Raw genomic sequence first — 26,556 nt, forward strand, 5'->3', positions numbered from 1 at the left:
GTATAAGGATATTTTCAGTATCTTAAAAAGTTACTATATCGTAGTAACCTTAATGACATCCTTCATGAAATATAATTTCCGGCCGGGCGGGCTCAAGCCTGTAATCCCAGCGCTCTGGGAGGCCGAGGCGGGGGAATCGCGAGGTCAGGAGATCGAGAGCATCCTGGCCAACATGGTGAAACCCCATCGCTACTAAAATTACAAAAATTAGTTGGGCGTGGTGGCAGGCACCTGTAATCCCAGCTACTGGGATTACAGTAGCTGAGTACAGAGTACAGTACAGAGTACAGTACAGTAGTACAGAGGCTGAGGCAGGAGAATTGCTTGAACTTCGAAGGCGGAAGTTGCAGTGAGCCTAGATCGTGCCACTGCCCTCCAGCCTGGCAACAGAGCGAGACTCCATCTCAGAAATATCTATGTATCTAATTTCCATAATTATTAAATATTATGTTAACATTTATTTCAACTGAATTAAATTAATTGGCAAAATAATTGACAATTTTTTTTCAAACTGATGATATTCTACATGGGCATATCATAGGAAAATATTCTTTTCTATGCCCTTTCTTAGATTCATAGCTGAAGCTTCTGAAACAAGACTAACGAGATTAACAAGAGAAAAACATACAAATTTTTAAAATATAAGTTTTATGTGACATAGAAGCATTTATAAAGAAAAGAAGACCAGAAGAAACGGGTAGACCTGGGTATTTTTATGCTAGTTTTGATGAAAATGGGAATGCTTTTGGAGACGCATGAGTGAATAAAAAAATATGATCTAATGGTAATAAACTAGAGGAAACAGAGCAAAGCCTGTTCAGATTCTTCTCTGTGATGTTTTGTCTTCAGAGGTAAGTGCTCCTTTCCTTGGTGTATGGGAGGCATCTCTCACGTAAGAATTTTATGATCTGCTTCAGGGAGAAGATCAGGAGAAGGTCAGGGACACCTTCCTGCTTCTGTGGTTTTCTCAAATTTCTTAAGCTTAAAATACCCAGTATGCCAAGGAGCCATATTTTGGAGTAGCATGTTCTAAACCCCGTCAATATACATATGTGAAAAAAGAGATACAGTTTCAGATAGTAATAAAAGCAGTTTTTTTCTTGTGTGAATACTGATGTTTCATGGACAACAGAGCTTCTATATCTTCTTTAATACCTATAGCTTATTTTCTTAGGGAATTTCACCAAATTCATTTTTCAAGTATTTGAATATTGTAGATAGACCTTACAAATTATGTCCTAATTTTAAAGGGAAAAGGTTGCAAGAATTGATAAAAATTCTATTTTTCTAGGTAAAATTGCAAAAACTTTAACAAGTGGGTATTTGTAATTTACTAATAAAAACAGTGATTTGGCATATAAATATTTCAATGCATTCTTTTTACTATTGTTCATGTTACTACTTTTCTTTCATGCACATTGTTCTTCTGTAGTGACTCTTGAATGAAAAAACACCCACAATAAACCATAATACCAATCTAAACTGAGTGTGTGGTTGGTGTTATTTTGGACTTTAATGTAAAAGTTTGGAGTGGGACAGATTAAAGCATCTATTTGTGACAGACTTGCAGGATCAGCTTCATAAGTGTGTGACCAGTGCATTTGCACAGGCCCCTGTGCTCAGTGTTCAGAAGTACCCACCTCCAAAACCACAATCCCTCCATACATGCAGCCCACCTTCATAACTGCACCCCATGGCACTTGGGGTTTTATTGAGGTCTACAGTCACCATCTTGATGATTTTAATTGTTTTATCTTTCAATTTGTGTTTTAAAAGTGAAGCCTGATCGGACAATGACATGTGACTAGGATCTCAGCGCTTCCCCTCGGGGTTGGTTCCACATTTCCCTGGATGAGTTACTGGCTACCTATTTTCCCTCCCATATGCTGCTTCCCTCTATCTCAGTGGGGACCAAAGCACTGCAGTCATAAGTTAAAAGGTAGGGCTCCAGGGATTGTGAAGGTCTGTGTTCACTCTGTAAGCATCCCTGTGTCCAGTGGAACAGGCATTAAGTGGTAAACCTAGAGAGACTGGATGAGAAAGAAAGAGCTTTTATCCTGCTTTTTCAAACAGAGCCCTGAATTTTATTTTTCTTTGGGCCCTGCAAATTTTGTGGCTGGTCCTGGTAATTTGGAACTAATGTTAATGTATACAACTGTCTGAACCCACCAGTTCAGATGAGAAGGGCAATTCTGAAGTGCATTATATTTCAGGGTATCAGGTGCTTACTTTAGAAAATGACCATCTAATCTTAAAGATTTAAATTGTCATCTAAGTTGTTGCTTGTCAGGCAGATGCATACTTACTAAATATCCTCAATATGAGAAGAACTTACTCAAAGTTCATGCAGTATGTCTTGCTGGTGGATGTACAGATTCCTTAGGCAGTGCTCGCACTGCTCTCAGACTCAGGAAAACAGGTGCAGCCATCAGAATCACAATCGCATTTTAGAAAATGTCATATATAATTCATAAGAAAGAATTATTTGTGTTAAATTAGAACCAATGATAGAATTAGTAATATCATTTTCTTCACATTACAATAATCATTTTCAATGTGATTTACTCAGTATTCATAGTTTGCGAAGCATGAAATGAAATATTTTTCTAAAGCAGCTATTTAATCAGACTTAAAGATTACAATGAAGTGCACCCATAAATGACTTTTTCTAATTCAATCATTGGTGTTTAATTCTATATATATCCATATAATAGCCAAAACAAACTTCTCAAAACTTAGAACTGATACATGGGCAGAATGTAGAACGTACTAGATAGGTAGAATGGCATCATGTTTTAAAAACTGCATTGAGATCATTTTCTCTGTCTACCTAGGATGCTTCCCTCAACTTTCTTTTTTCAAACTGGTAATATGCTGCCTATCTATCTTTTAAAAAATTTAAATTGTTTTAATTTTTATGAGTACATAATAGTTGTATGCATTTAAGGGGTATGTGAAATATTTTGATAGAAGTGTACAATGTATTATGCTCAAATTAAGGTATCTGGACACCCATCACCTAAAACATTTATCATGTTTTTGTGTTGGGAACATTCCAAACCCTCTCTAGTTATTTGGAAATATACAATAATTTATTGTTAACTATAGTCACTCTACTGTGCTACCAAACACTAGATCTTATTCTTACAATCTAACTGAATTTTTGTACCCATTTACCAACCCCTTTTCCCCCCCATTCCCACTACCTGTACCAGCCTCTGGTAATCATCATTCTACTTTCCACCTTCATAAGATAATTTTTTAAGCTCCCACCTATGAATGAGAACATGTGTATTTGTCTTCCTGTGGCTGGCTTATTTCACTTGACATAATGTCCTCCAGTTCCAACCATGTAATTACAAAGGATATCTTTCTACTTTATGGCTGAATAATATTTCATTTTATATATGTTCCACTTTTTCTTATCCATTCATTGGTTGATGGACATTTATATTTATTTCATATCTTGGCTATTGTGAGTAGTGCTGCAATAAACATGGGAGTACAGATATCTCTTAATATACTGAATTTCTTTCTTTTGGATCTATATACCCAGCAGTGGAATTGCTGGATCATGTGGTAGTTCTACTTTTATTTTTTTTGAGGATTCTTCATACTATTTTTCATAATGTCTATACCAATTTACATTCCTACCAACAGTGTACGAGCTTAACTTTATCTACATCTTTGCTAGCATTTGTTATTTTCTCTATTTTATAAAAGCCATTTTTAACTGGAGTGAAATGATATCTCATTGTGGTTTTAATTTGCATTTCTCTGATGATTATATATGTTGAGCTTATTTTGTATATGCCTGTTGGCAAAGAGACAACCTATAGAATGGGAGAAAATATTTGCAAACTATTCAACTCACAATAATCTATAAGGAACTCAATAACCAGAATATGTAAGAAACTCAAAAAACTCAATAGCAAAAAAATCTGAATAAAAATGAGCAAGAGATCGGAGTAGACATTTCTCAAAGAAGAAATACCTGTCTTAAGAGCTAGATTAAATATAATTTTTATCCATGAAAGCTCTTTGAAACTTTTTTCCCAGGTCTCAAGGAAACTTTTGCTCAACTCTCTATTATAGCACGTTTTACATTTTTTGCTAATTCTTCCTAGAAGAATGACATTGAACATCTTATTCAAAATTCTCTCTTCTCTTAGAATCACAAAACCATGGGCTCATTATGACCAGGAGAGGAATATCCATGGCACCATCCTAATGGTTCTCAGGTGTTAGGTGTATCTTTAAACTATGTAACTAGTTGCAGGTGCTACACAGGCTACTCCACACCTCACCTGACCACCCGCTGCTATTAGATGAAACCAGTAACATTTTGATAAGTGCAAATAAAAGGAATCTCTCCCTGTGTATAACATCCAGTAGTTGTAGGCTCAACTGAACAATCTCACTTGACTACAGTAGGCCACACTTGCTAATGGCTTCATTAGAATAATACAAATATCATAAACAAAGCTTGCCAGTAAGGCAGTATTGGTTATTTTTTTTCCATGAGAGTTTTGACAAGTGTCTAGGGCTACAACCTTTTTCTAACTCTGCAAAGTGACAAGTATGAAAGATGGAGACCATACGTGGGTATGAGAGTTATCCTGGCTTACACTTAGGTCCCAAATAGGAATCAGTATCTATTATAACAGCCCATAAGCAAAGAACATGACCAATTACAAGAATGCCCAGCATCAAGAAAGCTCATCTCATCATGACGCCTTATTTCAGTGGGAAAGCTTTGACTGCCTTTCATTTTCTTTTGTTGGTATTGATTGTTTAAATGTTTCCTAAGGCAAAGTTAGTAATTCATATTTTTCTATCAGATTATTTGATTTACTTGTACACATAGAAGTCTCTCTGTGTGGGTGTGTTCTTTTTTTTTTTTTTTTTTTTTTTTGAGACAGAGTCTTTCTCTGTCACCCAGGCTGGAGTGCAGTGGCGCGATCTCAGCTCACTGCAACTTCCGCCTTCCAGGTTCAAGCAATTCTCCTGCCTCAGCCTCCTCAGTAGCTGGGACTACAGGACCTGCTACCATGCCTGGCTAGTTTTTGTATTTTTAGTAGAGGCAGGGTTTCACCATATTGGGCAGGCTGGTCTCGAACTCCTGACCTGTGATCCGTCCGCCTCGGACTTCCAAAGTGCTGGGATTACAGATGTGAGCTACCGCGCCTGGCCTAGAAGTCTCTTAAATGCTCTTTTTTCCTGATTTCTAAAGTTACCCATTTGCTTTTTCTTTACGTTTTTCTTTTTATTCTTCCATGGCAATATATATATTTTAGTCATTCTTTTCAAAAAAAAAGATGATTTTAAAAAATCAAGTTTTTCATTTTTTGTAGCTTTGCTAGTTTTTATTAATTTTTAAATTTTCATTAGTATTTCATAGTTTGTGGAAGAAAGCTTTTGTTATTTTTTTTTTGGTTTCTTGGGTTAAAGGCATACCTGTTATGTTGAATTTTATTGTTTTATGAGTCACAAAATCTTGTCTGTTTGGTAATCTAAATTCCCAAATATTTCTGTTTCTTAATGTGAATAGAGGGATAGCAAAACATATTCTTCTTTTCCATAAAAATAAAAATTACCCTGGGTTAACTTTCAAGTTTTATTTTCATGGAAACCAGCCATATTACTAGACAACATTGCCTATAATAAGAATAAATCAGAGTGGATAAACTGTATCTGGTTTCGGAGGGCTGCTTTTAACAGTCAGGAGAAATAAGACAGATTTTCTTTAACATGATTTTGGTCTCTTAACAGTTACTACTTCTTATAATGCAACAGACACATGACACATTGTCCTATAGTTTAAAATATTTTAAATTGTATATTATATATATTAAATATTTTAAATTAAGTATTATATATATTTTATAAAATATATTTCAAAACTATAATATACAAAAATGTGTGTAATTAAAATATATAAATATAGATTATAAAGAAGAAAATTATAAAAATTTTACCAAAATGCAAATAAATATATAATTATGAGACATGTCTATTTAGAAAAATTTTTTGTATTATTTTTAGCATTTCCTTAGCTTTGCTTGCTGTCTTTGGCATTTTTAAATCATACTGCCCTTACTGCATAGAAATGTTCTCAGTCACTTAATATGTTACTTACATAAATTAATTAACTTGACATTTAATGCTTCAAGACTAAAAATTATCTAGCATCATTCACATTTTGCATATTGCATTTGGGCCTCAAAACATTTACAAGAATGAGAAAATGACCCTTGAAGCGCTTGAAAACTTTGACCTATTCCATCCAAAAAGTGAGTAAATCTTATATGGTTTTAAGCAAAGTCATTTCAAACAGAATAGAGCAATTAACCCGTTGATATGAAGAATGAGTCAGAAGGCATTTCCATAGAGAATGCTTCAATTCATTTTTGATTGTACAAGATCTTTTTGTTGATCATTTATTTTTTATTATTTCAATGTGGAGTAGACTTATTTAACTTGTATAACAGTGATGGTATATTATGTCTCTATATTTGAAGTAAACATGCAAAAAAGAATGTGGAGGTTTAAAAATTTGTGTATTTTATAACCAATAATAATGGAAGTTCATAAAATTATTTCATAGGCAAAATTATACATGAAAAGCAATTTGAGGCTTTGTTTAGTGGGTCTGAGGTAATGGATCAAATGTGGTATCTCATACCATCCAGTGAGAAGCCTGGATATATGTAACAAATCTTCAAAATTCAGTGATATTTAAATACATTCCTTTAATATCCAATCTTAGAATCTAATCAGGAGATATGGACTTCTACTGGTAAGATGATTTTGTTTTCTACTTTTAACGTATGGCCACTGAGGGCTGAGAGGCAAATATCCGCTTCCATAAGATACCTAAAAATTTGGTGGAACAAGAAACGCCTGTAATAATGTTTGCTCTTATCTTGAATGGATGGTAATTGAATAAAACGCTCTCTTAATTTAGTAAGAAGGAATGGGTTAGTTTGCTCACTTCAATTTACCATTAAGAAAGCATCTGCAACTGTACTCATAGTTAATTGCTTTCAGCCGGTGTCTTCGCCAAGTCTTTACTGAAAATATGGAGCATAAGTTACTTCCTCCTCCTCCATTGTACTTTCCACACTTCTTCCAGGCACCCTCCTCATCAAAATTTTTCAACATTTTCCAGTACCATTAGCATAAATATCTACTTTTACATAGTATAAAAGGACACCCTGTCCTCTGTCAAGCTCTTCAGAAACTTATATTTTCTCTTTATAATTTTATGCTATACAACATTAAAGGTCTTACTCTCTCTCTTGCTTCTATGCCTTTGATCATGTTTCTCCCTCTGCTTGAAATACCCTTATTTCATAACTAGTAACATTTTACTATTTTTGAAAATTCCAACCTATCCCTTAAATTTCAATTCAAATGCCACCTTTTGTAGGCTCACTACCGCCGTGTTCATTCTAACATTTTATATTTACATATATTGTGGCACCAATTTTTTACTATGAATGTTTGCTTTTTTAGCTTTCAGATACTAATCTCCTTGGAGAGCAAGAAATAAGTTTTTTGTATCCATGGACTCTAGAGTAGACCACAGTAGGTGATGCATCAATATTTTTAAACAAATAATAGATTGAAGTTTTAATAAGCTGTAGCAGCTTATCAAAGGCTGCTGAAGACTCCCATATTACATAACCGTTAAAAATATAATTGGCACATTTAATTATCTTTGTTTCAAATCCATGAATTATGTACCCACACATTTGTGGAAAGTCGGCTTTGTGTGTTTTTCATACTATTTAAGATTTTTATTTAATAGTAAAACAAAAATATTATTGTGGGACTATTGCTTGTTCATTAATAACAGCTTGAGTGCTGGTTTCCTTAACATACATAGAGACTTATATTTCTAGATGATACAAAAATGGCACCAATAGAGGCAAGCAATGCTGCTGGGATTATATAAAGTTAGGCCAGTTCCAAACAGGCTTTTCCACTTTCCTGTACAAATAAGTTGGGGTATGCCTAACCCCAAATGAAAGGGTTAAAACAGGGGGTTCTCAGATGGACTTTAAGATTAAAAAAATACACTTAAAGGCATTCCTCTGTCTCTGACTTTTCTGATAACTTATAAATCAATTAATCATTATACTAGATTTATAGTAATAACATTCTGAACCTATTATTGTGAGTGTAAGCATCAATATTCTTTATTACATCTTAACTTAAATAGAAGACCACAGACACACTCCACATTAAGTGGTGCTAAACATGTCTCATGTTGGGTTGTCAGGGTGATAATTGTGGCATTTCTTTTTGTTTTCCAAAAAGAATCAAATTAGAGATATGGATATAATTTATTTTAATGTACTTATTTAAAAGTATTGCAGATACTCCTAAAGTGAAGGAAGATTAATTATATGGCTAATTCTCTGCTATATCAAGGAAAAATATCCCTTTTTTAATCTGGTAATAAGTTTAAACTGTATAGATTGCAATAAAAATTACATCATTCTTACATTATACAGTGTTGTGAAAATGCACTTTGTGGTTATTATTTCAAATGAAAGATCTACCTCAATGGAAAAGCATTTCTTAACTATTTTGAGAACTTATTATACTTAATGACAAATTTATCTGACGTTCTAAACACTGTTAGGAATAAGGGAAGATCTTTTAATTTAGGTATAATCATACTACTGTACTTAAATTTTGATAACTAAGTTATAAAATAATATATACAATTTAAATGGAATATTTATTTAAACTGTGTTTAGACATTTAAAATAAAATGCTTGACAATGTAAATAATCTAAGATTATTATTAGCAAATGATTGCTTCATTTTTAATAATCTTTGTGTGTTTTTGTTAAACCATACTGTTTAAACTGATCATATTTGTATTTTGTTTTCCTTCTTCTGACAGCTCCTTCAGGTTGGAAGGAATACCTTTACTTGGGGGCATGTCAATTCGTTTTTCTCACTTCAGATTCATCTTTATGACTTCCTGAGGACAGATCTATTTCTAAAGTAACCAGAAGCCTGACCATCTCAAAGCAGCAAATCCCTCAACCTTGGAGCACAAATGATCGCTGATAGAGTCTGCATAAAATCATCTTCCTCTATCTGACAGCCATGAGCAGAGCCTTGGGGGTAAAGAAAAGCCACAGCCTTAAATCTCTTCACTCAGAAATTACCATGAACATAAAATAAATAAATGGAAAGGACTAAACAAGAAGCCAACAAAACATAAACCCCAAACCAACTCATCTTGTTTCACTATGGAAATAAACTGTTCCCAGATGTGATACCAACAAAATTAATATTAAGCAATTAAACCAGTATATTATAAACTGATTTATCATTTGGGAAGGTTAAAGTATAGAGAGATGAGGTACCTGTAGCCAGAATTACACATCATTTCAAAATATGCAGACAAAAAGAAAACTGAATGAACAGAGAAACATTGCAGCAATGCACAGTCTTAGGACGAATGTTGCTGTTTGCAGACAGAGAATGTTTGCCATCTTGTGTATAGCCTCAAAGCCATACTGAGATAATAGCATTGTTGTCAATTGCTTGAAAAATTTTCACATTCAGTCCTTCACGCTATATTGGTTGGAAGAGGAGGGAAGTCAGTTCTTACTGATTACTTCTCAGTGAACTTCTAATATTTGCACTGTCACTTCCATTCAGGGTAATGATGTGTGCTGTTATTTGCACAGATGGTCCCATGAGTTTTGAGACCACAGCAAGCAGTTTCTTGCAGGAATCCAAAATGGAAAAATGTAAGAATTCTCAAGACATTGATTTTTCTTCTTTCAAAAAAAAATCAGTTATCTAATAAAAAATGGATTTGATTTTAAAACAAATTTAAAAACATCTACAGAATAACAATGAAAAAGCATCAGTGTGGTCAAATGAATCCAAAAGGGATCCAAAGTTTTTAATGAAGATCATTTGATATCATTAACAACCAAGAAGTCAAATACAGTGAAATGCACACTAAGCATTTGTGTTGAACATCTATTTGTTCTCTTAATTAAAAAGTCATTTGTAATTTGTATTTGGCATATAACAGTTTTTATAGCCAAACAGCATTTTCAGTTTATTTTTCTAAATAAATCTGTTGTTTGTATTGTTTGTAGTTGCTTATTTGATTTGGTTTTCATTACCAAGAAAACAAGTTTCTTTTGGTTCATTGGCAAGCTTTTGTCATATTAATTCAGAACTAATGGAAGATGGATATTTCAAGTATTTTTGTAGTATAAAATTGTGCTTTCTGTTTTCTGAGCTCTGAAAAACATGGTATATTTTTCACTATGACTTTCTTGTGAAGGGCTATTTTAATATTATAGTTATAACTATTGAGAATTAATTTTAATACAAGGGAACATTGCTAGACAACAGAAAGCTCAGGTATTGCATCAGTAAGGATTTTTTCTAAGTTTTGTTTCTGGAATTATGTTCAGAACGTAATAATTAGATTTTAAAAAAAGGTCACTAATCCTACCTAAAGTGTTCTCATTATTGTTATCCAGAAGTCTGCTAAGAACTTCTATCATTTATCTATCTATCCATTTATCTATCTATCCATCTATCATCATCTATCTATCTATCTATCTATCATCTATCATCTACCTATGAGTAGGTAATCATACTGGAGCAAAAATGGAACTCAATCAAAAAGAGCTGTTTGCAGTGTACAATTCAAACAAATTGCTTATAACAATTAAAAGAATAGGTCATTAGGCTTATTCCCAAACTATGATATAAAATCAAACTCCCAACATGTTGTTCTGTACACTTAAATTGGTTTACACTCTGCAATATCTCCTGGTACTTAGAATACCTTGCAATGTAATGAAGAAAATTAGTTTATTTTGCATGATTTGAACCTCTGAAAACTAATATATTGTACATTAAAATAATCAAGCAAGGAATCAAATTGCCAGTTCCTGTGAGATGATGGGCATTGAAGTATAGATGCCTGAACTCATCCATGAAGCAATCCATGCTGATTGCTTGAATCTGTAAATTATTTGAACTTATAAATAGGAAAGCCAACTTTCCCAAAAATATTTGACAATAAAATTAATCAAGCATATGTGATAAAAAATATAGTTCTTTATTTTGTGCATATACTCAGTGATAAAGTGCTGCTTACCAGCTGTACTCTCTCGCGAATGTCTAAAAGACTGCAAATATGTGAAATGATCAGGCCTGCTCTTCAGCAGGATAACTCCAGTAGTAGTTTATAAAGTGAGTTAGAGACTGGAGGTGGCCAGACTAGAAAAAGTGTCTAAAATTTTCTTTGAATTTAGTTTGTTTTTTCTCTTAAGTTTTGATTATATTTACTTTCTTAGTTATTTCACTTGTCCATCACTGTTTCTTCTTTCATCTTCAACTTTTAAACCTGCTATTCTCACAAGTCAATATTACTTTTACAAAATCTATTAAACAATTGCCAGTTCCCACTGAGAAGTACTACTTAACAGGTTTCATTTTTATCTCGAAATGCCAATGTAGATAATCTTCACTTCCTAACATTTTCTTTTAGAGTGCTGGTGTCTTACACATAACATGCAAGTCTCTCCTTGCTGGCCCCTATTCACATAATTATTATGTTTACTTAGGTAAGATAATCTTGCTTATTTACTGAGTGCTCACTATGGGACATGAATTATGCAGGTCATTAGGAACAAAAGGGTGAGAAAAAATACATAGACTCTATTTTAATAGAGTCTAAAATCTAGTTGGAGAGAACTACATTAAACATTTAATTACACGTTAACAAAAAAATTACAATATGCTAAATTCTATAAAGAAAAGTATGTGGGCTGGGTGTGGTGGCTCACGCCTGTTAATCCAGAACTTCGAGAGGCCGAGGCCAGGGTGATCACTTGAGCTTAGGAGTTCGAGACCAATCTGGACAACACGGTGAAATCCTGTCTCTACAAAAAATAAAAAATTAGGTGGCTACGGTGGTGAGTGCCTGTAGTTCCAGCTACTTGGTTAGCTGAGGTGGGAGGATGGCTTGAGCCCAGGAGAAGGAGTTTGCAGCGAACCAAGATTGTGCCACTGCACTCCAGCCCAGATGACAGAGCAAGACTTTCAGAAGTTGTGTATCTAAACATACCTAAACATATAAAAGACACAGTGACAATATGATATAACCTTGTGGGACCACCATTGTATAATATACGTGGTTCCTTGTTAATGGAATGTGGTTATGTGCTGAATGTATCCAGTACAACAAATGTAGGTATGTTTAACTCCTGAAAAGATTAAGACCCTGCCTCAGAAAAAAATAAAAGAAAAAGAAAAAAAAAAGGTATATGGTTTGGAGATATCACATGTCCAGTGGCTCTAACCCAGTGGGTAGAGAAAGCTTTGAACTGAGATCTGAAGGGTGACTAGTGGATAAAAAGGGAAAAATCATGTGCAAAGCACTGCCAAGAGGAAGAAGAAGGTAAGACATCAGAAGACCTGAAAAAATCTAGAGTTGTGCAAAGAGAAAAAAGAGAGTAGTGCAGAGAAGACTGGTTAGATGGAAATCAGATCTTACCTATCTACATCCTAGGTAAAGAAACAAAAAATATGAAGAGTAAAAACAATATAAAGAATAAAACAGAACGAAGAGTAAAACAATAAGAAGGGTAAAAATAGTTAAGTATGCAGAAATGACAGAACTATAGTCATGTATTGCTTAAAAACAGGGATACTTTCTGAAAAATGAGGAGTTAGGTGATTTCATTATTGTTCTAACATCATATAATGTACTTACATGAACCTAGATGCTATAGCCTATTTTGCTTGCAGGGCACAAACCTGTACAACAAATTACTGTATTGAATACTGTAAGCAGTGGTAACACAATGATAATTGTGAATCTAAACATACCTAAACATAGAAAAGATACATTGAAAATGTGGTATTACCTTGTGGGACCACCATTGTATAATATACGTGGTTCCTTGTTAATAGAATGTGGTTATGTGCTGAATGTATCCAGTACAACAAATGTAGGTATGTTTAACTCCTGAAAAGACTAAGATGACATTTTCCTCCCACCACCAAGTCCACTATAATCTCTCTCACTCATCAACAGGAAAGATTTACTTGCACTGCCAAAACAAAGAGATGCAGAAAGTTACATATTTGAAACAATAGGTTAAAATATATCTGACTGAGTATAAACTATAAGAAAAAGAGGCTCAAAATGAATACAATCATGACTCATATTATTGTGCTTTGCTTTGTTGTGCTTCAGACAGATGTTGTGGTTTTTACAAATTGAAGGTTTGTGGCCTATATGGGGCAAGTCTATCAGCATCATGTTCCAACAGCATGCATTTACTTTGTGTCTCTATGTCATGTTTTGGTAATTCTTACGCTATTTCAAGCATATGCATCATTATTATATTGATATTCATATTATTATATGTGTTATGGTAATATGTGATTTTTGATGTTACTGTTGTAATTGTTTTTGGGTGCCAAGGATGACGCCCATATAAGATGGCGAACTTAATCAATAAATGTGTGTGTTTTGACTGTTTCATCAAGCAGCCGTTCCCCTATTTCTCTTCTGTCCTTAGGCCTCCCTATTCCCTAAGACACAAGAATATTGAAATTAGGCCAATTAAAAACCCTACAGTGTCCCCTAAGTGTTTAATGAAAGAAAGAGTTGCATGTTTCTCATTTTAAATCAAAGGCTAGAAATGGTTAAGTTTGGTGAGGAAGGCATATTGAGAGCTGAGATAGGCTGAAAGCTAGACTTCTTGTGCCAAATTGTTTGCCAAGTTGTGAATGCAAAGGAAATGTTCTTGAAGAAAATTAAAACTGCTCTAGTAAAAACACAAATGATAAAACAAAAAAGTGAAGCAGCCTTATTGCTGACATGGAGAAAGTTCGAGTGGTCTAGATAGAAGATCAAACCATCCACAACATTCCCTTAAGCCAAAATCTAATCCAGAGCAAGGCCCTCAACATAGAGACAATATCCTCCACCAGCAAAAAGATGACTCATGAAAGCTCAGATGATTGTTAGCACTTCTTACTAATAAAGTACTTTTAAATTCATATATATATTTTTTAGACATAATGCTATAGCACAATTAATGGACCATAGTATATTATAAAAATAACTTTTATATGTACTGACAAACAAAATAAAATTGTGTGACTGGCTTTGTTGAGATATTCACTTCATGCAATGGCCTGGAACCAGCAACATCTTTGAGGTATGTCTATACCAAAGAGAGCAAAATTCTAAATTAAAAAATTAAGAATGGCCTTGGAAGCATTTTCAAACTTTTATAGGATATAATACTCAATGGAGATAAAAAGTTTATTCAGTAGGCCTGTATTAATTCATAATGACTTCAGCAACTGCAGATAGACTTACAATAAACATATATAAAAAATGTGTTGAAACTAACTTGCGTTAAATTGTGTTTGCCTATGTTTGCCAGAAAACTTAAAATAATAAATAAGTGTCTGTTTATACCTGAAAAGGAAACTCTATGAAATCATCAGGAATCAGGCTTCTTTCAACTTTCTGCTCTGACATCCTTAAACTATAACGTTTTTCCTCATGATGCACAACAGTAGATGGAACTCCAGACATTGTATGCATGTTCCAGGCAGTAGGATGAGGAGACAGCTATTTCCTTCTTTTAAAGAAAACTTACTGAAAACTACTCATACAATATTTTGGTATGTTTGGCATTGCTCAAATCTGAAGCACAAGGAGAATTAAGGAATTTAGTCTTTTGGCTGGCCATGTTAAATGAAGTTGGCATTCTGACACTAAAGAAGCTGCAGAAAATAAATGATGGTATACACAACCATCTAACTCTGCCGCAAGACTTCCAAAATGTGACACTAATTCATCATGCACTAGTTTGAATATTGAGGATTTCAGGCATTAAATTATATGCAAACATGAGAAAATAAAATTTTCAGCGTGTATTTTCAAGAGCAAATTGATAAAGTCGAGTCACAGCATATGCACATTTAATCTTCGAGGATTCTACTACACTAATGTTTATTCCTTTCTGTAAATATGTGCACAAGAGTGGTCAGTTGGTGAGACTCGTATCTCCTGTTGTGAACAGCTCATCACACTGCAGTTCTGGTTCATAAGGCACAATACACTTTATAGGTGACAAAAGGGATTGTAAGGGAAATTGTAACTATGGGCATTCACACTCCATCATGATAGTTTAATGTATTGGTAGATATATTTTATCAATAACTGACTTGTGCACATTTTAGTATGGTGTTTTTATCGCTTGTTTTTTGGAAAAAGGAACACTAAAGTAGTATATCATTGTATTTACTCAACAAGTACTTAACATTTCGGGGCACATTTTATGCTGGTTCTATGAAAGCATCCCTCATACTTTTTGGTTTGGGCATGTCTAAAGAAGTGATTGTTTATTGAGGATAGTCAAAGTATTCAGGTATTCCTGAGGCTTTGATTGAGGAAACAAAAACACTCAAAATTTAAAAGTAATTATGTAAAGGAGATCCATGGGTTCCACAGAAAATGCAGGTCTCCACAGTTATAAGCACTTGCCTAACCACAGTCATATACTTTCTTTAGTCTTTTGCCAGCTATGAATTTATAAAACAACTACATCAATCGAAATATTTGAGATTTAGAAGTGAAAAAATAGAACCCATTATGGCATGCAGTGTGATCCATCAGAGAGAAGGAAGTCCACAGAATTAAAGACACTGTGGTCTTTTTAATCATAAACTAAAGCTAATCCTTGGAAGACTAATTTAACCAATGCTTATAATCAAAATGAGTGTTCTAAGCCATGGACACATATGTTGTGCAAGCACCAGTCAATTTCCCTGAGGATGCTCTACAGTGTATTTGGAAAAGTATCTAAATATTTCAATAGTGTTTATTCTTATATTATTTAATGTACAAATTAAATCTGCAATTTGCTAATGAATCTATTTCTGAATAATTTTCATGTTTCTATAATTGAATCCAAATGAAATGTATAGTAAATTTTTAGTGAAACATGAAAGACTGCAAAAATGAATAATATTTAGTGCACTAACAACAGTTCCTTTGGAAAATTAGCAAGCAGGAAATATGCAGTACTTTAAAGGAAATATACTTTAACTTGAAATAACTAGAAATTGAGGGAAAAAAGCTTGACCATGATATGAGAAAGATACATAGTGTCTTACATTACTTTAAATTCAAGTTTTCACTTTACATAAGAAATATTTTAAATTCATCATTATTATAAAAATAAAAATAATACATATAAAACAAAAGTCCCCATATGCCACCATTTGCACGCTCTTCTCTAGAGGGAATCACTGTCATCTTTGACGTAAATATAAATGTCAACAGAACAATAGAATTGTGTGTATATGAATATGAGTACATATATGCTTTACATTCATAGAATCATAATTTATATAATGCTCTACCACTTAAATTTGTTCCACTGAAAAATGGATCTTGGGAGAGAGGGGTAGAGCAAGATAGCAGAATAGAAGTCTCCACCAATCGTAGCCCCAGAAAGGATACTATTTTAACAACTACAAATAAAAAGCACCACTGTAAGAACCAAAAATCAAGTGAGCACTTACAGTACCTGGTTTTAACTTGATATTGCTGAAAGAGGCACTGAAGTGGTAGGAGAAACAGTCTTGAATCACCAATGCCACCCATCCCCATCCCCCAGCAGCAGCCTTACCCTGCAGAGAGAGAATCTGTGCCATTGGGAGAGGGAGAGAAAAGTAATTGTGAGACAGTGCATTGATCTCAGAAAGCAAAACGGGACTGAACTCAGCTGATGCCCACCCACAGAGGGAGTGATTAGAGCGGCCCTAGACAGAGGGGAATCACTTATCCCAGCGATTGAAACTTGACTTCCGGCAAGCCTTGCCACGTTGGGCTGGAGTGCTCTGGGGCCCTAAATAAACCTCAAAGTTCATCTAGGTCACAAGAACTGCAACTCCTAGACAAGTCCCAGGAACGAACTGGGTTCAGAGCCAGTGTATGTGTGTGTGGTGGGGGGAGGTGGTGGCACATGACCTACTGAGACACCACCAGGGTGGCTGGGAGAGAGCTGTCACCATCCCTCTCCTAGCCCCAGGTAGCATGGCTTGTAGCTCCAAAAGAGATCCCTTCCTTCTGCTTGAGGAGAGGAGAGGGAAGAGTGAGGAGGACTCTGTCTTGCATCTTGGATACCAGCTCAGGCACAGCAGGGTAAGGCACTGATCATAGTTGTAAGGCCCCCTTTGCAGGATCTAGCTCACAGGTAACATTTCTAGACACACCCTTGGATAGAAGGGAACCCACTACCTTGAAGGAAAGGACTATTCTTGGCAGCATTCATCACCTGTTAACTAAAGAGCCCTTGGGCCTGAAATAACCAACAGCCCTACCAGGTAGTACATTGTGGGCCTTGGGTGATATTCTGAGACTTGATTTCTTCAGGTGAGTCTCAGCACATTCCCAGCAGTGGTGGCTATAAGGAGAACTCCTTCTGATTGAGAAAAATGAAGGAAAAAATAAAGTAGACTTTGTCTTGTACCAAAGGTACCAGCTCTGCCACAGGGGTATAGAACAAAATGAGAGCTCTTGGGGTTCCTGATTCCAGGACTTGGCTCTTAGATGGCATTTCTATACCTTCCCTGGGACAGAGGAGAGCCCACTGCCCTGAAGGGTGAGTCCCAGGCCAGGCAGCATTCACCACAAGTGGACTAAAGAGCCCTCGTGCCTTAAGGGAACATTGGAAGTAGCCTGGCAGTACTCCACATGGGTCTGTGGTGGCAGTGGCCATGGGGCAAGGCTCCTCTACTTTTGACAAGGGTAGGGAAGAGTGGGAATAACTGCATCCTGTACTTTGAGAACCAGCTCAGCTGCAGTGCCATAGAAGGTCAGGTAGACTTTTACGTTTTTTTACTCTAGTCGTTGGTTCCCAGACGGCACCTCTGGCCCCACCCTTGGCCAGGGGGAGGTAACTGTCCTGAAGGAAAGGTAACCGACCTTGCTAACTTTACCACCTGCTAATTGTAGAGCTCCAGGGCCTTGAGCTAACATAGGCAGTAGCCAGGGCATGGTTACAGGAGGCCATGTGCTCAACGTCATTAAGCATCAGAGAAATGCAAACCAAAACTACAATGAGATTTCATCCCACTCCAGTTAAAATGGCTTATATCCAAAAGACAGGCAATAACAAATGCTGCTGAGGATGCGGAGAATAGAGACCTCTCATACTCTGATGGTGGGAATGTAAATTAGTACAACCACTATTGAGAATAGTTTGGAGATTCCTGAAAAACTTAAAATAGAGCTACCATATGAGCTAGCAATCCTACTCCTAGCTGTATACTCCAAAGAAAGGAAATCAGTATATCAAAGAGATATCTGCACTCCCATGTTTATTGCAGCACTATTCACAATAGCCAAGATTTGGAAGCAACCTAAGTGTCCATCAACAGATGAGTGGATAAAGAAAACGTGAAACTTAACATACAATGGAGTACATTCAGTCATTATAAAGGAATGAGATCCTGTCATTTGCAGCAATATGGATGGAGGTCACTTTGTTAAGTGAAATAAACCAGGCACAGAAAGACAAACATTACACGTTCTCATGCATCTCTGAGAGCTAAAAATTAAAATGAATGAACTCATGGAGTTAGAGAGTAGAATGATGGTTACCAGACACTGGGAAGGGTAGTCAGTGAAGGTAGCAGGGAAGTGGGGTTGGTTAATGGGTACAGAAATATAGTTGTAAAAATAAATGAGACCTAGTATTTGCTACCACAACAGGGTGACTATAGTAAAAAAAAAATCGTAATTGTTCACTTTAAAATAACTAAAAGAGTGTTATTGGATTTTTTGAAATACGAAGCATAAATGCTTGAGGTAATGAATACCCTATTTATCCTGATGTGATTATTATGCATTACATACCTGGTCAAAATATCTCATGTCCCCATAAATATATAAACATATACCCTACCATGTACCCACAAAATTAAAAGTTAAAAAAATTAAAAAGAATAAATCTTGGAGATCTTTTTGTCTATATATGAAAATATATATATATATAATATATATATTTTTTAAATTGTTACTTGTATCTCATGATAATGCTTTATCTATCTTAAATGAGAATGTAATCACTCATTTCTCAGTCATGGGGTATTTAGGTTATTTTCTGCTCTTACAGTCAACACTGTATGGGCCACTGGTGTAGCTGATTTTCTATGCACTTGTGTATATTCCAGTGTAGAAACTGAGAGCACCTCTTTCTTCAAGAATATCCATAGCCAGTGTTACAGCATTTATAAATGCTATAGATTTTTGAATTATATTCTTATTATTTGATAGTAATGATAGTGATGTATGAAAAGTCTTTCATTCATTTCAGGAAATTCTACTCAATTAACAAGAAATGAAATTAAAAAGGGAGAAAAACCTAAGTTTGAAAGGTAATAGGAACGTTCACTGGAGAAATGGCCTTTGGTGCAGTAATTATTATTTTCCAAAAGTACAGATGTAGACATTAGTTAAGGAAATACAAGGAAATAAGATAAATATATCTCAAAAAGCAAAACATCCTCCTTAGGGATATTTACAAAACACCAGAAAATACTATGTTTGTTAAATTTTATTTGCTGTGTGATGTCAATTAATGTTAAGGCTTCTGTTTAAAGATGCCATTAAATATTATCCCCCTCTGGAATGAAATCATACTTTTAAGAATAACAAACAAACAGTTGTTTAATTATGGCATAAAATAGGAGATGTGTTCTTATAATCATTGTGGCTTAGTCACAAAATTGCTTCTCTTAGAAATTCAACACTTTTAACAGGAGAATGTACATAGTAATTAATGTAGAACAAATAAAACTGTCCACTTATGTAGCCTAACAGTTATTTTAAAGAAAATAAAAAGTATCCATTTGAATTTCAAATGTCAGAATATTCTATTTGCACATTAAAAATATTAATATTCTACCAAATATTAACTAATGTATGTAGGTATTAAAGTTGTATTGTCATGAACAATTAGCAGATGGTTAAGAAGTTAAAATCATTTATTTTTCTGAGAGAAAAACACTCCCATCCCCCAAGAAAAAGGAAATAGTTCTAAACTACTCCTTCCATGTAGACCATTCGAGAGAATACTGAGAGGTGCTGAAGTGGAAATTGCCTTTGCCAGTGGATTTTATTGGCATGGTTTATTTTCTTCAGCATATGTGATATAAACTGGACACTGATGTTTTCCTAAATAAAATAATTCAATTTGCTAAGAAAATTAAAACAACTGAACCAAAACTAAAAGCAAAAGAGGGAAGAGATAAAAGTTTGCTTTCACTTGAGATTTGAGAAGCAGCCTCCCTTTTTTGTGAGAAGGCTCTTTTAGATATAGGTTTTTCAAAGCAGAAAAGATCTATCAACATTACCTGCTTCAAATACTGACAAAAATAACATGAACATTAAATTACCAAAGGAAGCCCCAAAGTAGTTCTCTTCAGCCTTTTCTAGAGGCAAATTATCTCAACCTACTGGCAGCTTTAACTTCTAAAAGAGTCTTCATGAAATACTACACTTTAAAGTCATCAACCCTTCTTCCAGGAAACTCATAATCCTTGAATTTAGGCTAGGTCCAATTTAAAATCTTGCTCTTCACTATTCTCCTTTACTCATTTAACAAATATTGAGCAGTTATGTTCCAAATTTTATCAGGTGAATAGGGATTGAATGAAGAACCAAATAGAGAGCTTGCCCTCATGGAACCTAGAATCTATTTTAGAGACAGACAAGGAATCTGGCAATTAAAATACAGACTGAGAAGACCTTTGGTACGGATGGTAGAGCTCACTCATACTCAAACCATTTCCTTGATGCCATTGAATTTAGATGCCAGAAAGCATATATATTTTCTTAGAGAGAAATTAAGATTGCTTTAAAGGAAGCCATTCCATTTCTAAATAAACTACTATATCTAAAGTCACCATTTGGAGTGGCACATCACCTAAAGAAGCATCTTCTGTCAATACTCCACAAACTGGGCATGGAAGGTAGAGTCTTTTCTGGATTGCCCATTGGGTGATATGTTCCTGACCTGTGGTATTCTGAAATGATTTATTTTATGATGCTCCCTTCCAAAAACGACTTGAGGAAGCCTATACCAAAGGCAATTCATGCAAAATAATTCATGGTCACAAACACTAACCTAGTAGCAAAAGAAAGGAGATAAAGCAAATGCTTTTACTGTAAGGGTTAATACATTTGCATTGCAAAGCATAAAATTTAACTTCCTAGAAATCAGGGCAAAACTGAAGAATATTAAGCTATATAATTAATTCACTAGAAAGAAGAAAACAAAGTGCCAAGAAATGCAATAAAAGCCAAGAGCTTAACAATGAAGTACTGTACATTTCAGTAAAAGAAGTTTTGTAAGTGAGCATGCTAATGCAGTCTGTTTGTTGCTTCTTATTTTTTCAAGACTAGAATTTAAAATAACTAGATAACTGGATGTAAAAGCCTTTCTTCTGTATAAGTCAATTTTTTGCTACTTTGGAGTTCCCAAATCCTCTAAATATCTGTTTTTTTTTCCACATTGAGTAAACTCCCTCTTCCCCTGCTTGTCACAACTGTAGGATAAACCAGTTCCTTCTCAGCCTCTCTGCAGAATGTTCTTTTCTCCCTTCCCCAACTGCTCCACTTGCCTGTTGCCACTGATTGCTCGGTTCCTCAGGTCACCCCTTGGACTTGGTGTCCTTCTCCACACTGTTTCTCCTCAGACTGAACACCACCTGTATTCTCTTTCTCCAAAGCACAAATAGCACATGGCTTTTCTGGGTCTAGCAAATTTTACTGAAACAAGAGAAATACGGGAGGATGATAGCCTAGCTCAAGGGCCAGCACTCGTTTTAATGTGTTTAGATTAATAGTATTAATCTAAATTTTCACATTTTGCATTGCAGAATGTGAGGTTTTTTTTTGTTCATATCCTACGCATTGTCGTCTCTCTTTCATATCCAAAGTACAGCCATCTTCTCAGCTAACCACATTTTTCAGACCATTCTGTCTTTAACTGCCTTCAAACCCCAATTATTGTCACTTTCTTAAATAAAGCACTTTATCATTAAAATCTTCTTTTGCAAAGCCAAGAAAACTCTTTGAGATAATTTCTTCAATAAACTCCCATCTATATAATGCTTTCCACTAAAAGCTTGAAATTAAAAGAGTGCTTGTTAAAACAATGAAATTCTTAGGCAGGCACCTGGTAGGATAGAAAATAAACAGAAATATTTATTTTTTTCATCTGTCCAAAGAAATTCCTCAGAAGTTGTAGGAGAAGGATTGACGAATTCACTGTGGACGTTTCATTTTTTGTGTTTTGTTTTTCTCCAATTACATGGAGCACTGTCATAAATAGATTTTTATAAATGAACTTATGCCCTCTTGTGGTAAAATAATTAACCTAACCATTAAACTTACCATTAAACTTGTTCTTTTTGTTGTTTGTTCCTATATTTTATTTGAGAAAGAGAGAGACAGAAAAAAAAAATGTAAAGGCCTGTCTTATTTTCTGTTCACATTAATGGCTTAAGTTATCATCTGTACTGGTAGTTACAAAACATAATAATCAAATATTTCTATAATTCTATCAACTTGGTAGGGCAGAAATCATTTGAGGGAATACAGTATGTTTAATTACTTTACAAATGTATTAATTATACAAGAAACAAATATGTTAGAAATCCAGGATTGATACTAACACTCTACAAATATTTAATCAGTGTCTACTAGGCCGAGGCATGATTTTAAGAACTGGGATAAAATAACGCAAGAAAAACAATAGAGCTTGTATTATAATGAAAATAGTTAGATGATCAGTAAACACAAATGTAATAGCAAATACAGAATATGTCCAATGCTAATAAGAAATATAAAGAAAAATACAGCAGTGTGTGGTGAATAGAAAATGATGAAGATTGGGAAAGTAAGCGTTATTAAAACAATATTTTATATAAAGCAGTATACAAGAATAGAATCCTAGGACACTCCATTATTTGGAAGTCAGAGAGATGAGGAAGAAACACCAAGGAGCTATGTGAACATTGGGCTAGTAAAATAGAAAAGAAAAACTAAGATAAATGAAAAATAAAAATGTATTTTAAGAGGTCAAATCCCAAATAACGTGAAAATGACTAACCTCATTTTAGCAAAAAGCATAGTAGTCAATCAAAGGGCAATCTATTTATATACTTTATATTGAACTATGTGTTAGGAGCAAATTAGCTTCTTATAGGCAAGGCTACAAGGGTTACACGTGGTGATCATGATGATGGCTCATATTCTATCTGGCTAGGTATGCAATAGCGATGCTGGTCTAGAACTAGACATGGTGAGTAATCACATTTAAGTCTCCAGCTTCACCAACCATGAACAAATTCAATTCACGTGATATTTGTGAGCCACTCTATTATGAGTTATATTACACCTGCTTTGGAAGGGTGAAAGAACAGACATCCAGGCAGCTTGCATTACTGTTAAGTCTGAGGTCAAGACCGTATTGTTAATTTTTTTAAAAAAGCAACCAAAACTAATTTATTATAAGAGACAAAGTAGAAAGGGGCAACAAGGAGCATCCAATAATTGATGATTAGATGCAGTGTTACTCAGGGACTGGTGTGTTCTGCAGGGCTGTTACTGTGGTGCTCATCTGGACAGGGAGAGGGCCTCATGATAATTGGTAGGTAACACAATAGGGGAGAGATGTCACGCTCAGAGCTTAGGGTCCCAAATGAAAGGTTGTATGATTGATTTATGTAAAAACTTGGGGATGTGAATCGAGTGGGCCATAAAGACTCTTTTATCAAGACGGCATTGATAATGGATAACCAATCACGCTTCTTTGTTGGAACAAATGTGAAGATCTCAACCATGTTCCTTTGGTACTCATTCTCACTCCAGATCCCTGATACCATGCTGCTTTTCCTGAGCCTGCCTTCCTATCCCAGTTCATCCCTCTTTTTCTGTGCAAAACTTCTAGTTGTCAGTCTGGGATGAGTAGTGCTCAGCTGGCTCAGTTGTAGTCAGGTCTTCCTTCAGCTTTCCCAGTAGCTTGGAAGTATCAAATAATATGCTCTTCTGCATGCATAGAACCTGTATCTAGGGTGTGAGTAGCTGAAAGCCTCAAGGTTTCCTGCGAAAGAGGAAAACACTTCAACATGCAAGTATCCATGGTTCCAGGATCTGTTCCAACTTTCTTAGCAATGTTTACTACTCAAGGGAGACAGCAAGGAAATAGATGTGTTTGATTTAACTTTACCATCACTACTGGCAAACAGCAAATAAGCTTTGAATTCTGAGTATCAAGAACACTATGTACATATAGAAAGTGCATCTGGTAATTATTATATCTTAGGAAGTGGAAGATAGTCCTGGATCATCAGCAGGATAATAGGTAATAGGAGTGGTTGATGAATTTTTCACCTTCCATTTAGTTTGTTTATTTATTTTTTACTCTTGAAGTCTTCATATGTTAAACTATTACTCTGGAGAACATTACAGGACTCGTTAGTTATAATGCCAAAAACATACAGAAATGGTTACAGGGTTAGATAAGAAGATTGATAACAAAAGAATTGGACATGATTTAACTTAGAGAAGAAACAAGTTAGGGGAAAATTGACAAATAATTTTCAAATGTGTGAATAATGCTTACAAAGAAAAGATTATTAAGCACTTAGTTTCCATGAAGACAAAGTAAAAATAAACTGGCATAATTAAGCCTTATTAAGTAGATTTTTTAAAAGTAAAGAAAAAATTCTCCTGGTCATGTGTACTGTATTAAACCTCGGTTTACTGATTTTTCTTCAGTCTGGCATTGATTGATTTTTAGTCTGGTTTCTCCCATCTAGAAACTGGGGAAGCACTTGTGGACATTTATGTTCCATTCTGTTCAGAGTGATAAAATTAATAATAACTCATAGCAAGGAAAAATTAAATATGATAAAATAGAAGTATGTGCCTGTGTGCCCCTTCCCCCATATAGCCCCCAAATTTAATAGAATAAATTTTACATTTGCAAAATTGAGGATATATTTTATAATTACTGCTACAAACTCATATAAAATTTGTAGAAAATATTAATCCAAGACAATATTATGTTTAGTTTGATGACTGTTGGCTTGCCATCAATTTGAATTGCATAGAGTGAACAGTAAGGCACCTGCTAAGTGTAGGAAACATTGCACAATCAATCTATCATGAAAACTGCTGGAAGCCAAAGCATGTAATTTGAGCATCCATCTGGCTGCTGCTTAAAATAATGTTTGATCACACTTATCACCCTAGATTCCCAAATGCAGAGTCTTGGGACATGCAAATCAGAGCAGGCTCTTGTCTAATGGCTTTCCAAATAATTGACCTCTCTATTGCCTTGTTCCTTGAGGAGCTATTTACAGTTTTTTTTCTAGTGATACTTCCACTTCTGTGCTGCTTTCACAGCTGTATCTCTGATGACTGTTCTCTAGCCAAAGAGAAGGAACAGTCTTGGAAGCATTGTTGTTGTTAAAAATACTTCTTAAATCTCTCTTCCTGAGGTGGAACGTGTTTCTATGTTACCTAATAGCTGTAATTAACATAAAAAACAAATGTTTTTAATAGTTCAATAGTTAAAATTTGCAAAGAGGAAATAAGTGAATCCATTAAACATAACTTTCATCACCAAATATAAAAGATGATGATTCCAGGTATTCTGTTAAAGGTAGGAATTGAGATGGAACAACATAGTTTTCTCATTCCATTGCACTGGTTTGGAAGTCCTGTAGGTGAGCTTTTAACATATAAAAATTAAGTTCTACTAGGACAGACTATAAAGGAGCATTGTATTTTCATTTGTTGTCATTTACATAAATATATGGATTATAGAGCTGAATTCCTTGGGATAAAATCCTGGCTTAAAAACAATTCTGGATTTGTGATCTTGATAAGCTATTTAAGCTTCCCTACCTCAGTTTCTTTATTTCTAAAATAAATAATTGTACCTATTTCTTAATGTTGTCTGGATTAATTGAATTAAAACATGTACACACTTAGTATACATTTACAGTACATAGCATAGTACTAGTACTAAACAAATATTAATATTAGCTAGAATGTGTAACTTTTTATTTTACAGAATATAAAAATCTTTAAGTTGGATTGAATTTGATGTAAAATTGCCCCTTTGTCAATAGGATTCAGGGGTAAACACACCCACTGGTCTAAGATCTCTTCAGGTTTTGAACGCCTAAAATTCCAGCCATAAATAGGTTTTCACAGAGTGAGTAAGACATAAGTTCCCAGATTTGCTTTCCTCAATCAACTGGGTCAAGATGGTGCACCAGATACTCATCACTCCCTATTCCCTACATTCACAACCTTGCTATCTCTATTTGTCTTAAATCCAAAACAAGTAATTTTATTAAACTTTCCCTTCGTCTTTATATAATTACCACCAAGAACCTTAGATTTCTCTATCATGGTCACCTCACTCTAAT

The 26,556-nt window shown here is 34.7% G+C and overlaps 1 protein-coding gene across 1 annotated transcript in view; it reads left to right on the forward strand.

The window, feature by feature from the left end:
- The window catches only part of PRR16 (proline rich 16), a 326,938-nt gene extending 316,806 nt beyond the window's left edge, over positions 1–10,132 (forward strand). Inside the window, exon 3 of the transcript XR_608483.5 lies at positions 8,921–10,132. The gene's annotated coding sequence lies outside the window, so the exon portion shown is untranslated. The remainder of the gene's footprint in view (positions 1–8,920) is intronic.
- The last annotated feature ends 16,424 nt before the right edge of the window (positions 10,133–26,556 follow it).

Source organism: Pan paniscus, chromosome 4 (assembly GCF_029289425.2).
Source record: "Pan paniscus chromosome 4, NHGRI_mPanPan1-v2.0_pri, whole genome shotgun sequence".
Taxonomy (NCBI): Eukaryota; Metazoa; Chordata; class Mammalia; order Primates; family Hominidae; genus Pan; species Pan paniscus.